The 17,699-nt window shown below is 32.8% G+C and overlaps 1 long non-coding RNA gene across 1 annotated transcript in view; it reads right to left on the bottom strand.

Moving 5' to 3' along the window:
- LOC130234806 (uncharacterized) overlaps window positions 1-17,699 on the bottom strand; it is a 46,741-nt gene that overhangs the window by 28,561 nt on the left and 481 nt on the right. The window contains exon 2 of the long non-coding RNA XR_008838333.1: window positions 12,500-12,580. This is a non-coding gene — a long non-coding RNA (uncharacterized LOC130234806). The remainder of the gene's footprint in view (window positions 1-12,499; window positions 12,581-17,699) is intronic.

Below are 17,699 nucleotides of genomic sequence, written 5' to 3'. Positions count from 1 at the left end.
TTTTTGATTAGCATAAATTAAGGAATTTAAATGTAAGAATTCCTTGCATCATTTGGTTACTAGATGTCCTCAAGAAATCATACATTTCTTTTTTTTTAAATAGACATCTGAATTTAACTAGTAGTTGAGTCTAATATAATAATTTTCCACCATAATAGGCAGTTCTGAGCAGGTTTAATCTCATGCTATCTGAGATTTCCTACATCCCACCTCTGAAGTCATAATTATGAGTTTGACTCATTTAAATGCTTTGTTGTCACACAGATTTAGAAATTATGGAAGGAGCCAGGTTCATTTTTGGCCATTTCTTTTGAAATATCATAACCCATATAATCAAACATCATCCACTCTTATGATGTGCACTCTTAAAGAAATAGTTCACGCAAAACGAAAAATTCTGTCATCATTTACTCATGTGTGCATTACTCAGAATGCATTGATTTGATAAGTTAAATTAATCTGTGATAAGGCGATGCGGTGGCGCAGTGGGTAGCGCTGTTGCCTCACAGCAAGAAGGTCGCTGGTTCGAATAACTCGCTGGGTCAGTTGGCATTTCTGTATGGCGTTTGCATGTTCTCCCTGCGTTTGCGTGGGTTTCCTCTGAGTGCTCCGGTTTCCCCCACAAGTCCAAAGACATGCACTATATGTGAATTGGGTAGGCTGAATTGTCTGTAGTGTATGTGTGTGATTGAGTGTGTATGGGTGTTTCCCAGTGATGGGTTGCAGCTGGAAGGACATCTGCTGCGTAAAACATATGCTGGATAAGTTGGTGGTTCATTCCGGTCAGGCGACCCTTGATTAATAAAGGGACTAAGCCGAAAAGAAAATGAATGAATGAATAATGTGTGATATCTGCATAGCCTACATTCTGATATCTCCAGAAACTGTTTTATATGCTAATTTTTATATCAACCTCAGCATAAAAGAATTAGATCATACAGTGTATTGGCATCCCTATATTCAAGAGAAATGACAATGCAGAAATGTGCAATGAACTCTAATACTTTGCAGTCTACATGTGTTTGTTGCCTCATTACAAAGATTTGCGACAGATAAATGTTAAAATAGTAAAAAGACCTTATGTGCCATACTGCATCACTTAGACTTCTAAACATTGATTTCTATGAGTGTACGCGCATTCAACACCGTCATTCGGCCTTTGATGTCTATTTGTGTCACTTAGTGGCATATAGAAAACAATGTAAAGATGTCTTTTTTTTTATTAACCCATTGAAAAGAAACAGTGCATAACAATGTCATAATAAATCAAATAATTTTTTTTTATTAAATTATGTTTTGTCGCATACACTGTAAAAAAAAATATCGTAAAAAAAAGGTCAAATGACTGGCAGCTACGGCTGCCAAACAAAAACCATAATATTACGGTAAAATTTCTTTTTTGAAATAAAGTGCAAAAAATAATAAATCTACAGATATTTTCATTAAAATGTTTACAAAAAAACACTGTTATTTTACAGACTTTTCCAAGATTACGATCAAATCTGTTCAAAAAAGTTACACACTAAGAGTTTTACAGAGAAACACTGTTATTTCACAAACTTTTCCTAGATTTTTATGATCAAACACCATCAATAAAGTGACTGCACTAAAACTTCAAGAGAAAAAAATGTTATTTAAAAGAATTCTCTCAATTATTACAATTAAACACCTTTAATAAAATGCCAAGACATGCTCATGGTTGTAATTTAACAGTTTTATTTTGGATCAAAAACGTCTGGAAAAACAACAAACGAGATACAACTGATTAAAATTCTCACAACTTTAAGATTACAGTTGTTGCATTTTATTGAATAGTTTTTATGTAAAACATGTAGAGGTTTAAGTTATATGGAATAATTCAGTTACAAATCTTAAATGAAATGGAACTTTAATGTGAAGGGGATGCTGACAAAGTAGTGCAGATCCAAATGCAGGTTTATTACACAGAGATGGTCAGGCAAGCAACAGTCAACACGGGCAAACAGATGTATGCAGGGAATCCAGAGTCATGGTCAAATAACAGCCAAATGGTCAGTCCAAGCAGCAAACCACATAAACAATTAACAAACAAAGCAAGACAAAAGAAGAGAAACGCATCATAATGTTCACAGTAACAGCATAACAAGACTTAGCAATTGGTGCGTGCGTCTGTGCTGCTTTTAAAGTCCATATAATCAGTTCATAACGATCCTCTGACTGTGTGTGTGCAATTAGCGGAATGCGGCACAGGTGCATGTGAGCGGAATTTATCTATTTTATTTATTGAACGGATTTGATTGTAATAATCTAGGAAAGGTCTGTAAAATAACAGTGTTTTTCTGTAAACATTTTAATGAAAATATCTGTAGATTTATTATTTTTTGCACTTTATTTCAACAAAGAAATTTTACCGTAATTTTATGGTTTTTGTTTGGCAGCCGTAGCTGCCAGTCATTTGACCTTTTTTTAAAGATTTTAAATTTTTTTTTACAGAGCAAGTAATTACAATTTATTACTTTAATTTTACGTAATTTTAAATGTACTTCAAAAAAACTGGAAAAAACACTAAATAATACGGCAATTATATTGTATAAAACAGGAAAATTCCTGTAATTTGTCATTAATTTTATAGTACATAAATAACAGTCAAGCTGTTAATTTACAAATATTGTTTGTAATTTTTACGGACTTTGAATATAATTTAAAATAACAGAAAAAATACTGTATAAATAAAACTGTAATTTCCTTGTATAAAAAACAAAAACATCAGTAATTTGTTTTTAATGATAAAGTACCTAAAATGACAGTCAAACTGTTAATTTAGAAAGTTTGTTTGTCGTTTTACTAAGTTTTGAATTTAATTTGAAATGACAAAAAAATACTGTAAAAAATGTAGAGATATTTTCTGTAAAATTTGGTTTTTTTTTACAGTGTATAGTTAAATATTTATGTGATGTGGGTAAATAATGTGTTTCAATCCGAATCAGAATCAGAATCAGAATCAGAAAGAGCTTTATTGCCAGGTATGTTCACACATACTAGGAATTTGTTTTGGTGACAGAGCTTCTACAGTGCAACAGAATTACAGAGACAGGACAAAAAACAGATAATAAATATATTTTAAAAAATAGAAGTAAGTAGTGAGTGCAAATATACAGATTGACAAGTGTATGTACATGTTACATCCCGCTACAACTGTAAGTGTATTTCCAACCTGTGGGAAGCACTGCCATGCCGTTTTCAAAAGACGTTTCCAACATACATAATAAGTTTAGTATAAGGTTAGAAATACTTCAAAATAAGGAAATACAATCATCATTGTAATCTAGGAAATGTAATAAGTCAAATGCAGTCTGCAAAGGCAGATGCATTAATGATCCAGTGTGCAATGATCCACTGTGTTCTGTTCTGATTGGCCTGTTTTTCACCAGGATTTTACAGGAAAAAATGGGGTTTGAGCCTCATGGTATGGCATTTCCTTCTACTGAAATATTATTATTTAGTTATCCGCCCCTCAAATAATTTTTTTTTTACTTATAGTCAGTAATGGAAAAAGTCCTGAAAAATCTTACTCAAGTAGATCTACCATTAGTGCAAGTAGAAGAAAATTATCTTTTCTAAATACTACTCCAACTATGAGTAAAATGTAGCCTTTCTAAAAGTTCTCAAAAGTAGTGAGCATTACAACACTGTGAAAATTATTCCAAATTACACCCTAAAAATTTCCAACGTATCTTAAGATTGATTGGGTTTACATGCAGAGAAAAATCTTTGTAAACTACGTGGCAAAAACCTAGCTGTAACAATCACTCTTGAACTTTGAACTCTGACTAACAAGCTATTAATGTCTAGCAGGTGGCGCTACAAACCAAGCTCGTGCAGCACTGATAGAATACATGAAATTTGTGCATTTGATTGAAAACGTAAAATTCTGTAGTGCATTCAGTTATTGTTTAAGGCCATTTGGCTATTTCAGTTATACAGTAGGCCCTCTTCATCTTCTTATCAGTGACATGCAGTCTAAACAGTCTCTTGGTCAGTGAGTTTAATGATTTAGGGTTTTCTTGGACACTTATAATGCTTCCACACTGTTGAGGTTGGTCTGTCTGGTGTGATTTTACTAGTAAAACTTTGAGTATTTGTAAATTGAGTATTTGTGATTCGTTGCTTTACACCACTGCATATAGCACCTTATTTACAGATGATGACAATAGACATTAATTGTGAAGTAATCCACATGTCAGGAAGTTTCTCTAGCTGTGTGCTGACCTCAGTACTGTGTTGTGCTGCACTGCACACAGATCTGCTGCTGTCGTGCTGTACGTTAAAGTGGTCGTACAGCCGCAGATATATGCAGAAAGCCTGAATGCAAATGAACCCCCGCACCTGTACCTTCCAATTACCTCCCAAGAATTGCATTAAGCCCCTGGATCCAAGGCTCGCTGGAATAACAGAATAACAGATGAGATGGCAAAATTACTAACGTGCCCGGCAGGAAATTGGAAAATGGGAAATCTGTCTGGTGAAAGTATTCAATTACCGCGCTCCTTTTCCACACGTTCGGCCACGTTTCTGAAACATGGTAATTTCCGCTTTTCTCACCACCTCTTGTGCCGAGAACAGAGCCTACACCAATCACAGATTATTATTACACAGATATGAATACGACACACTCAAGTTCATGGCTGTACTCTTGAAGATTTTCCCTGGGCTCTTTTCCCGGCTCTGCTGCTATGCTTTAAAATGACGATGAGTTTAAGATAAAGAAGGGTGGAATTTGGCAGCATAAAGGACGACATCAGGCTCGCCTGCACCTTTAAAGTCAAATAAGAAATCTTTTATCTAATCGCACACTTAGACCCGGCACAGGCGCATACAAACAGACGCCGACTGCATCTCCCCTTCCAAGTCAGTTGTGCTGTTCCTCTGTTTTCAGCCGGGGAGATGCTATGTGTCTAATTCCACGTTGTTATTGATGCTGGCTGCTCCCCTCGATAAGAGCAGGCGGAAAAATCAATCACTCCCATTAGACGCTGAGAGAGTGACAAGAGGGCAAACCCTGGCAAGGGCCCCCAAACACCCCCTCACTGCATTTGCCTCCTGCTCTTTACTGTAGCTTTCCTTTACGTCTCTCTTTTACATTTCTGTCTGTCTGTCTACCTTTGTCATGCCTTTTCTTGTATTGAACTATTCACACTCTAAACAGCTCAGCTTTGGATGTGTTTGTGGATATATCTGCTGTGTTACATTATATTGGTTCATGATTATGCAAGTGGAAATAATGAATCTACAATAAATGAAAAGAGAAGACATTACTCAACAAATAATAACAAATGTTCTTCAACCGTATTTTGTCATAGTTTTCTTTAAAAATCAAATGTCTAAACTTTCTTTGATCTAGACATACCTTTCCTTAAGGAAAATTAGTCGTGTTCTGGAGACAAGAAATTTGTTTTAAGCAATTAAAATATCTGTCATTAGGGAAGAACAATGAATTTAAGTATTTTTCCATTGATGAATAACTGTAACATATAAGAATCATTTAGAGTTACATTGCAAAAAGTATTGTTAAATAAAATACATCTGAAAAGATGTCATCGTTTTATGAAACAACACACATTACATTTTTAAGGTTCATTATTATCCTTACTCCTTACATTATTATTGTTATTAATAACAATTAATTATAATAATTAATATAACTAATTGTTGCACACATTATTTATTTTGAGTTATTTATTTTGTGTATGTAAATTCACTGTAACTTCATGAGGTAGTTTACAGTAATTTACTGTAATCGTGTTATATTAAATTACTGTGAAATTACAGCCATATAATGTATGTTCACAGTAGATAGTAAAGTCCATTATTATGATTTCACAGTATTATCTTGTAGAATTAACTATATTTTACTGTGATGCAGGCTTTCCTGGGCTATTCATTCTGACATTTACCCTGACTTTGAAATCATTTTGGGTGTATAACAGTGTTTGGGTTTATAATTCAATTACTTTTGTTCCAGTTTATTACATTTTTGCACAAACTTATGTTCATTACAAATGATTTCATATTTTAATGTTCATTCATTCATTTATTTTCTTTTCGGTATAGTCCCTTTATTAACCTGGGGTCGAAACAGCGGAATGAACCACCAACTTACACAGTACATGTTCAACGGAGCAGATGCCCTTCCCGCTGCAACCCATCACTGGGAAACACCCACACACACTCATTCACACACATACACTATGGACAATTTAGCCTACCCAATACACCCAGCGCATGTCTTTGGACTTGTGGGGGAAACTGGAGCACCCGGAGAAACCCACGAGAACACGGAGAGAACACAGAAATGCCAACTGACCCAGCCGAGGCTCGAACCAGCGACCTTCTTGCTGTGAGGCGAACGTGCTGAAAACTTACAATGACATTCATGTGATTTCAAAACAGGATGATTTTCTTTCAAGTTATTTCAAGAGTTCACACTTAGATATTGTTTGACAACTGTTAGCAGGTTTGGGACGCTGTCCCGGGAGAGAACCCTGAACTCGCAGATAGTTGAGCCCAGTGCTTCCGCCTGGTCCATAGAGCATGTGAGGGGAGTACGAAATCAGGTAGTTCTCGAGAGCTTCCCGTGGTAAAGGAGGAAAGGAGGAGAAGGAGTGGATGGGGGGTTTCTTCGGAAAACGAAGATAAGAGAGTAGTTCTAGCTAGGCTACTTATAGTGAGTTGGGATTAATCTAACTAATGAATGTAGATGGGTGTCAAGCTGCAGTCAATCATATCACGTGCTCCTCTCGAAATTAGTTTGTGAAACTTCATTTTTTGATGATGTAACCAAAATGTTTTTGCAGCTGCCATAACATTCTGTTATTTATAAATAACTGACATGCAAAAGATATAGCCCTTTTTACAGTAATTAGCTGTAATCATGCTACCTGCCTTAATTTCACAATAAAATTATGAATACAACATATTACTGTGAAGTTTTACAGTTAAATCCTGTAAAGTGACAAATTTACAGTAAAAGGTTGTGAAAATCTGGACATTTTTTACAGTGTCTATATAGTAGGTCTATATAGGTGTATATAATCACCTTTTGAAACTGCTATTTAGTTCATAAGATCAGCTCAAACTTTTATGAAGTTTTTACAATAAAATCCGTTGTTCACTGTATAAAACTAAAACATTTTGAAATATTCATATTCATCAGCTAATATATTGGTTATCGGCCTCCAAATATATCGGTTATCGATATCAGCCAAAAAATCCATATCAGTGCATCCCTAAAATAAAGCATTTCATAATAATAATAATAATAATAATAATAATAATAATAATAATAATAATAATATAATATAATAATAATAATAATAATAATAATAATAATAATAATAATATAGTAATAATATAATAATAATATAATATAATATAATATAATATAATATAATATAATATAATATAATATAATATAATATAATATAATATAATAATAATAATATAATATAATATAATATAATAATAATAATAATATAGTAATAATAATAATAATATAATAATAATAATAATAATAATATAATAATAATAATAATAATAATAATAATAATAATAATATAATAATAATAATAGTATAATAATAATAATATAATAATATAATAATAATAATAATAATAATAACAGTAATATAATAATAATAATAATAATAATAATAATAATAATAATAATAATAATAATAATATATATTAATAATAATAATAATAATATAATAATAATAATAATAATATAATAATACACTTTCAAATTGTTTGTGTTGTTTCATATAAATATAATGAAATCTATATCTTTTCAGATGTCATCACATTTAACAGTAGACACATGACCACACACACACACACACATGCACACCCTTTCCTGATGGAATTTCTGCACAATTTGCTCAATCACCACCAAGGTTAATAATGTTAAAGTTCTCCATTCACCCAAAACTCTGCCTTCAGTTCATAAGAGGTGCTCATGATCTGTGCAGTAATGGGAACCATCACCACCACCAGATGAAGTTTAGGGCAGTTGAACCATCAGCACAGTTATTATCATTTCATTATAGGCAACAGCCACCGTCGATAAACAGTTTGCAGGAAACAAAGACACCTGGATCTATGATGTAATCACTATGCACCACATGCACTAATAAGCATTTGAATGTCTGCTCTTTAAAGTCGACGTCGATTGTCCAATTAATAGGATTTTGAATGTAAGCTTTTTACGAAGATGCATTTAAACAGCGTAAAACAGTTGATCGGCAAACTCCAAAAGTTTGACGTTATTTACAGCATGACATGAAGTCTGTTCAGAGGAAGCAATGCCATTCCAAACCCTCCAAGAAAACGGTGAACTGATCCGTAAAGACACACCTGAAGTCAATAATGAGCGAGGGAATCAGGACAAAAGAATAAAAGAACGAAACTCTGATTCATCAAAACAATTTCAGCAAATAAATAACGGAGCAATCTTGGAGCTAATGGAGCCCTTTCACAGGCGAATAACTCAGCACACACACTCCATTAACTAAACTCAATACCAAGATCATTATTATCTGATAGACATACAAAAGAAGCACCCCATAGTCAAGCCTTTCAGTCCGCATGGCGATTAATTACTTTAATTCACCCTAATGGTAAATAACAATATATGTGAGTGTATGTCCTGCAGAGCCACGCTCACAACAAAGCAGCATCTCCAAATTGTCTCTGTGGTCATTTCTGCTCAGATTGATTATCTTATCTGCATTCGTTTGCTTTACGAGTTCATTTGTTCTCTCATAAGTCTACATTTAAATCTTGTTTTGTTCCATCTGTATATAAAAAAAGAAACGAAAGCACTAAAAGCGGGTCTAATGTGCTTGAAGAGTACCCAGATCTGAGAGTTTGGGTCAGCATCACTTTCGCTGACCCCAGAATCACAGAGAGAGTTGAAACTCTTGGCAGTCTTCCCTCTTTCTTATTCTCCATCCATCTCTGTCTTTTTTTTCCTCGCCGTTTCTCAATCCAGAGCTCGAGGGGTAAATCCTGCTTAGCATTGCCAGTCAATCCTGCACATGAAATCCATTTCTTGGCTCTCCACTCTAAAAAGCGCTTAAGTGTTGCTTTTCCCCGTCTCTTTCATTTACCTGCTGTAAGTGAACTACACCTTCATTTCAGGGGCGTCCCTCGAGCCTCAGCTAAATCCTTGTCTGACGATGGAGATTGGCACAGACTGATATCAGGATCATTTTAGCTGATCATATTTTAACACTTTCTATCCGCTCCTCAGGTTCAGATCTGGTGAAAAACTCTTTAAATTCTTACTGATCAAACTGGCTTGACAAAAGATCTGAAACTGGGATTCAGTTTGTTTCGCTCAGATAGTTCACTCATGGCCAGAATCGTTTGCAGTAGTTTTTCCACATTGAAATAGTGACAGGATATGTTTATAAGGCTGAAAACTTCCATATTTTGGGATTTCTGTTTATTTACTTTGGCGAATTGCATTAAGGAAGTGTTATCTCTGTTCTGTCCACTTTTGATGTTGAAAATTAAACTCTACAGTTTAACAAAGTCACTTTTATTGACATTTTAGTAGTTTGAGTCAAGATATTGTTTAAGAAATCATATATACTGTAGAGAATTAAGTAGGTAAAACAGCAAAAAAAAGTTCTGTCAGCTTACAACCAGGTTTTTATACTGGAATTTACACCAACCCAGACAATATATCACTTTAAACTATTAAACTTTAAATGTTAATAAAATATTTTCAATATTTTTTGATATCAAAAGCATTTGAGGAATGATGAAGATCCCATAATACAATTCAAAATCATAAATAAGTGAAAAAATCAATAACAAAATATGGAAAACTGTCAATTTACAGATATTCTTTTTACAGTGTAGAGCTGAATGAGGTGGATCATATGTACAATGCATATCATGATATGGGGCTAGTTTTTTTTTTTACTCCAGTACTTCTGTGTGTAAAAAACAAATGACATATAGACTGCAATTACAGCTTTATGGTGTGCTGAAATGTGACCTTGGACAACAAAACCATAAATGTCATAAATGTACATCTTTTGATATTGAGATTTATACATTATATAAAAGCTGCATAAACATGCTTTGTAATTATGGATACGTTGTCAATATAAAACAATATTTGACCGAGATGCAACTATTTGAAAATCTGGAATCTCAAGATTTGAAAACATAAATAGTAAATATAATCTATTAAATATAAATATTGAGAAATTCCATTTAAATGTGACTAAATGAAGCGGTTAGCAATGCACACTATTAATCAAAATAGATTTTTTTTATATTTACTTTAGGGAATTGACTAAATATATTCATGGAACATGATCTTTACTTAATATTTCAATGTTTTTGGTAAAATGAAAAATAAATCATTCTGACCCATACATTGAAAAAAATCATTCATTGGATATAGTTTTTTTTTTAAGTTAAGTGGTTGCAAACAATTTATTTGGGCTGAATTTAAACAAACAAATTAAATTGAAAATTACTAAATTGAATTTGTTGGTTTAAATTCAGCCCAAATAAATTGTTAAACTTAAAAAATTTAATAAATCCAAAGCATGATTTTTTTTCAATGTATGGGTCAGAATGATTTATTTTTCATTTTACCAAAAACATTGAAATATTAAGTAAAGATCATGTTCCATGAATATATTTAGTCAATTCCCTAAAGTAAATATATCAAAAATCTACTTTTGATTAATAGTGTGCATTTTTTGTGTATAGTGTATTTTGGCCTATTACCAAAATGAAACATAAGATTTTAATCCATGGTTATAAATATATTTTAACTGATTATTTAAATATGCTAAAAACACTATTCATTTATTATTTACGGTTGTTGCTTTCATGCAATTATATAATAAAATTTTATAAATAATTTTATTATATATATTTATAAATGAAAATATAAAATAAAGCATAGGAAAAAAACTAAAAGATCTCTGATCTTGATCACATCCACATCAAACTTTCAACTGAACACGGTCAAGTATCACCTCCATAAGCCCTCAGTTATAGAACAACACTGCCATCTACAGGAAATCTGTCTGACTCGCCTGTTTAGTCTCTGTACTTTAAACTCTAGTTTAGCTGGTAAACAAGTTATAAGAAAAGTTCACCCCAAAATTAAAAAGTTCTCCCCTTCAAGTGGTGCTGAACGTTTACAAGTTTCTTTATTCTTTTAAACACTACTGAAAATATTTTGAAGAAAGCTGAACACCTGTAACCATTGACTTTCATAGAAAAACAAATCCTATGGTAGTCAATGGCAACAGGTTTTCAGCTTTCTTCAAAATATCTTCAACAGTGTTCAACAAAAAAAGTCAAACAGGTTTGGAAGTTAAGGATGAATAAGTGAAGACAGAATTTTCAGTTTTTGGTGAACTATCCATTTAATTGTTTTATATAAGTAAAAAATAAGATACCTTAAAAATAACGAGACCTTTCTCAGACTCTGAGGCTGTTTTAAACTAAAGGAACAAGAGGGAAAAATGGGCTTTTTGTGTAATCTCAATGTACACTCACAGGCCATTTTATTAGGTACACCTGTTCAACTGCTTGTTAATGCATATTAAGCCGATCACATGGCAGCAACTCAATGCATTTATGTAGACATGGTCAAGATGATCTGCTGCAGTTCAAACCGAGCATCAGAATGGGGAAGAAAGGTGATTTACGTGACTTTGAACATGGCATGGTTGTTGGTGCCAAACAGGCTGGTCTGAGTATTTCAGAAACTGCTGATCTACTGGGATTACCTTATAATGATTACCCGATTACCTTAAAGGGATAGTTCACCTTAAAATGAAACTCAATATTTACTCATCCTCAACACATGAACACAAAATAAGGAAATTTTGAAGAAAGCTGGAAACCTGTAATTTTTGACCTCCATAATATTTGTTTTTCCCACTATGGAAGCCAACAGTTACCAGTTTTCAGATGTCTTCAAAATATCTTTTTTGTGTTCATGTGTTGAGGATGAGTAAATATTGAGTTTCATTTTAAGGTGAACTATCCCTTTAAGGTAATCGTCCGTAATGCTGAATGGCCTGAGGGTATGTTAAAGGGTCAGTTCACCCAAACATCTAAGTTGTGTTATTTATTCCTCACCCTCACGTTATTCCAATGTCCTGAGACAGTTCTTCATTTTCAGTACACAGATTAAGATACTTTAGATGTCTATGGATCTCTCTCATCCTCCATAGACAACAAAAAGTGTGGGACATTCAAGGTGCAGAGAATGATTTCTGGTTCAACTGTACTCATATGAAGAATGGAACAACATGAGGGTAAGTAATTAATAACATGATTTTTATTTTTGGGCAAACTTACACTTGCTTATGTGAGTTCAACTCTGAACTGTGGTGCCAAAGAATTGAGAATGCAGAGCTAGAATATTACACTGAGGGTTTTTTTTAGCAAAAGATAACCAATCATAAACTGCTTACCTCATTAAATATCAATGCAAGTTCCAGAGTGCAGCTGCAGACATGGCCAGACTGTTACTTTAGATGGTGTTTTATCAGCATCTAAGGGAAAGAAATAATCATACAATGACCAAAAACCTGAGCAAAGAGATGACCTGGGGTGTGTTTCCCAGACAACAACATAACTCGTGCCTAATCTATCATAGTACGATGCATAATTTGGAAAAAGAACGATGTAGTGACGATTGTTTCCCAAAGCCCGTAGTTTCTCTGTCGCAGATCCATCATTTGAACCACTTTAGTTATATCGTAAAATGTCCATAATGACGCTCTAAATGGGGTGGAGTAACAATTTTAAGGAAAAAACCCATAATATTTGGTGCAAATTATATTGGTTTACACACACACGCATTTTTAAAAAAATTCCAATATTAGTTTTGGTAAAAACATACACTCGTTTTCCATATTAATGGAAATATATGTAAACGACACATATAGGGCCAATGTTTCCTTTACAAATATTATTAAGAATATTCCATAATCTATTCTAAAACATAAAACCACTTAGTAACATGAATTTTAATCTCATATATAAATCATATAAATCATTAATAGTTGTTTACAGTAGGAAAATAATTAAGAAATAAAAAAATCCTACTTAATAATATTTATTATAATTTTTTATTTATTTATAATTTGTTAAACAGGAAAAGATTAAAAGATAATCGAGCCTGACTCAGCATGAATGCTGTTTTTCAGCAGGTTCCTGCTCTGCAGAACATAAAAACATGGCACAGACACACTTGCCATCACATCCATCAACACCTGAGAACAGTACAAACAATCACCAAACATACAAAATTGAGGGAAGCAGGCTACTAACTCAGTGGCTACAGTGGTAGTTGACCATCAGATGACAAGCATGGGATATTTTAAAAAGTCTTAATGTTGGTATTATTTTCAGATGTAGTAGGATCTCATTCCAGGCTTTTGTGAATACATAAAAGAAAGATCTCTGTCCGTAACATTATTAATTTGTTATTATTATTATTAATTGACATATTCAAACCACTGCAGAAATCTTCTAACCAACAGGTCCATGTCATATATATATATATATATATCTTAATGAATAACCAACTATAAATTAAAACCATTAATGTAAGCTTTGAAGACGTAACGTAAATTTTGCACCCCTGGTTAGCAAGAATATTAAAGTTCTAAACCATCTTCCAATCTTGACCAACAGACTGCTCATTTTAGAAATCTCCCTGTTTAACTTAGTGACATTGTTTTAAATGGGTGTCAAATTAAGGTGACACACAAAATGTGTAGGGCTACTGTTGGGAAACTATAGCAGTGAAAGAAGTTGTAGTTGGACAGTAAAAATGTTATTTAAATAATGTATATTTACACTTTATTTAAACTTTAGTAAATCTGGCATCAGTTGAAATTTTATTCATTTGGCGAAAATCATAAACCAACTATAAAAACTATAGAAAAAAGTCACATACATTATAATTATGATGTACAAAGTCATAGTTTTTGCTGACGGTAACCTAGTAGGTCACTTTTAATTTGTTTTAAAAGTGAAAACACTTGTAATATACCTTACATGCCTTTTTATGGTTTTTATTTTCTAATGACTAACTATTGTCTATTTACTACATACTGCATTGCTGATACAGTGTGGCATGCAAAATTGCCTTGCTCTATGACTTTCAAAGAGCTATTAGAAAAATGTGGAGAAATGTTATTCACTCTGCATGTTTGAGCTGAATTATGTACTGTAGAGTATGAAGTATGAAAAATATTCATTATGTTATAATTCATTTTGTGCAATGAAAGTTAAAATGTCATACTTGTGACAAAATGAAGACTTTAGATGCCATATATTATGATTTAGTATCTAACAATTTTGCAGCTTGGTGGCTCAGTGGTTAATACTGTTGCCTCACGGTAAAAAGGTTGCTGGTTCGAGTCCCAGCTGGGTCAGTTGGCATTTCTGTGTGGAGTTTGCATGTTCTCCCTGTGTTGGTGTGGGTTTCCTCTGGGTGCTCCGGTTTCCCCACATATGTGTGCTGTAGATGAATTGAATAAACTAAATTGGCCGTAGTGTATGTGTGTGCGTGTGAGAGTGCATGGGTGTTTCCCAGTACTACGTTGTGGCTGGAAGGGCATCTGCTGTGTAAAACATATGGTGGAATAGTTGGCAGTTCATTCTGCTGTGGAGACCCCTGATAAATAAGGGACTAGGCTGAAGGAAAATGAATGAATCTCATAATTTTGACATTTGCCATCTCATTTGTGTTAGTTAATTGAAAGGATATTCTTAAAGGGCAGAAATGGGCTTCCTTAAAATGCTTTATCTAAACCAGTGTTTTTTTTTTACTCCAGGGCCCACACTGTTCACAATAACATTTAAAGACCTCTTGACTATATATTTGCAAAACTTATTTTAATCTATGAGGATGCTTTAAATAAAAATTGCATCCCAGTCCTTGCAACAGTATATGACTTTTCCAGCCATGCTGATTATTATTATTATGTGGATTAATAACTAATCCTAAATTTGTTACGATCATAGATCGCCTCTCGCGTCATTGAAATCACATCTACGAAAGCATTTAGGCTTTCCTGTAAAATATAAGGATGACTGAAGACGTTGTGGTAGGTTATGCAGGATGTGGTGGTTTTATTAAAGGTGTTTTCTGTCACTACTGGTTTAGCCTGCATTAATGCATTCAGTGTAAGTTGCTCGATTAATCATTAAAAGATTGGAATCTCAACACCCACACAACATAAATTATAAATGATGGAGATTTGCATATGTTTATTAATCCTTCCAATCACTGGATTCAAATATTAAAATGCAAAGATTTAGAAAGAGATTCTATTTTTAGTCTTTTGAGTTAGTTATGAAGAACAGTCAAATGACACAGAAGTACTGGGAAAACAGTTTTTAGTTAAGATAAAGCCACTGATGTTTATGGTAATGATGAAATCACCATCATATGCATTTAACAATGTTCAAAAGTGAAAGTTGTCAGCCACATTACATTATTTAACTAATAGGTGGCAACCAGCCATCAAAAATATACCCCTGAATAATTCTTCAAAGATGACCCATCTAACAATAAACCATGAAATTTAATGAGTAAATAACTGAATCATTTATTGAAAATGAGACTAAAATAAAAAAAAATAAAAAACCCTGCTGTTTTTCCTGAGATTCTCCCGTATTTTACAACTCTATACTGATATCATCTCGTAAAGGTATTTTCCTGTATTTCTCCCATTTTTTAAAATCTTTCTATGAAGGATGGCAATAAACCTTAAAGAGCCGATCCTCCCTATATGCAACTCATACCACCAAACCATCAGGGGACGCCCCTTACTCTTGTATGTGAATTTGTTCTGTGCTTTCATTTTATTTAGAAAGGAAAACACTTTGAAATAAATATAAAAACGGCACCATTGTCCCTCTTATGCAATCCTCAAAACAAGAATGTCAGACGATAAATAGACGCTGTTTCCCAAACGGATTCTGTACATGCCATTTGAAATGGAGCGAAAGTGGACACTCTGGGTTTTAGGTGCTTGTTTGAACAGACATATACACGTAATAACAATAATAATAACAATAATAATAATAATAATCTAAACATGTCGATCTTGAGAGGGTTTTCTTTTAAACACTACAAATTTTGTCTTAAATGAGCATAAACAGCTAGGTAAGCAATCAAATGCTTTCATTATGACGTTAGATGTGTGCATTTTTATTATTTAATGTAATCAAATGAAAAATCTAAATGAGAAATTCACTTACTGCTCTTTAATTACAATGTTTAAATTATACAGTGAAGAAAAGTTTATGAGATTTTGATAACTTAATGTAATTTCTTTATAACAGCTATTAATTTGAATAGGCTAAACTGTTTGCTAATTTATTTGCAGATTTTTGTCATGTATACTATTTATACTATCCTTTGTAAATAATAATAAGAATAATTGAAAAAACATATTACTGACCGTTTCAATTGTATTTTATTTATTTATTTATTTTTTTCACAATGAAACAGCTTCAGATAAGCATATTTAGTCATTTGGGATTGGGGGAGGGTGGGGGGGTGGAGATCCCCTATTTTCACATTCCAATCTTGACAGGTTTGATTTAGCATCATCAGCAACAGTAGAAGTAACAGTGAATTGTTCACAGTACTAAATATTTTACCATTTATTTTTATTCAGCTGATTATTTCTTCATTTTATTTTTAATAAGATTACAGGTTCTAAATTCTGTTTGTTAAAGCCAAATGTTTCTTGCAGTACTGTTTTGCAAAACAATGTTCCAATCCGTGACTAAAAAACCATAATGTGATCCGAACCGTGAGATTTGTGATGCGTTACACCACTAATATATTTGTGTGTGTGTGTATATACACAGTTGAAGTCATAATTACTAGCCCTCCTGAATTATTAGCCTCCCTGTTTATTTTCACCAATTTCTGTTTAACGGAGAGTTGATTTTTTTTCAACACATTTCTAGACATAATAGTTTTAATAACTAAATAAGTTGCGTTTTTGATTTTAGTATGTCTGATAATATTTTTTTCTTCTGGAGAAAGTCTTTTATTTCGGCTAGAATAAAAGCAGTTTTAAAATTTTTAAACACCATTTTTAGGTCAAAATTATTAGCCCCTTTAGCTATATATATTTTTTCGATTGTCAACAGAACAAACCATCATTATACAATAACTTGCCTAATTATCCTAACCTGCCTAGTTAACCTAATTAACCCAGTTAAGCCTTTAAATGTCACTTTAAGCTGTATAGAAGTGTCTTGAAAATATCTAGTCAAATATTATTTACTGTCATCATGGCAAAGATAAAATAAATCAGTTATTAGAAATAAGTTATTGAAACTATTATGTTTAGAAATGTGTTGAAAAAAATATATAAATAGATATATATGGGAACTCCTTATTTATTAATTGTTTTCTTGGTTTCTTACTTTTAGTTTTTACCTTATTTCACTTGCTATCTATTTAATTATTTTAATTAATCTTGAGGCCTCTTTGAAAGTCTACTTATGCCCCCTAGTGGGCTCCGACCTCTTGTTGAAAATCTGACCTAAACAGCAGGCATCTTTAATAATCCTCAGGTCAATTCACAAAAGGGCAGTCATTTCCCACCATACCTGCACTATTAACTGTTTATT

This window comes from Danio aesculapii, chromosome 9 (assembly GCF_903798145.1).
Source record: "Danio aesculapii chromosome 9, fDanAes4.1, whole genome shotgun sequence".
In the NCBI taxonomy this organism is placed as follows: Eukaryota; Metazoa; Chordata; class Actinopteri; order Cypriniformes; family Danionidae; genus Danio; species Danio aesculapii.
Note: the sequence above shows the minus strand (reverse complement) of the source record. Positions and strands in the feature narration are given on the sequence as shown.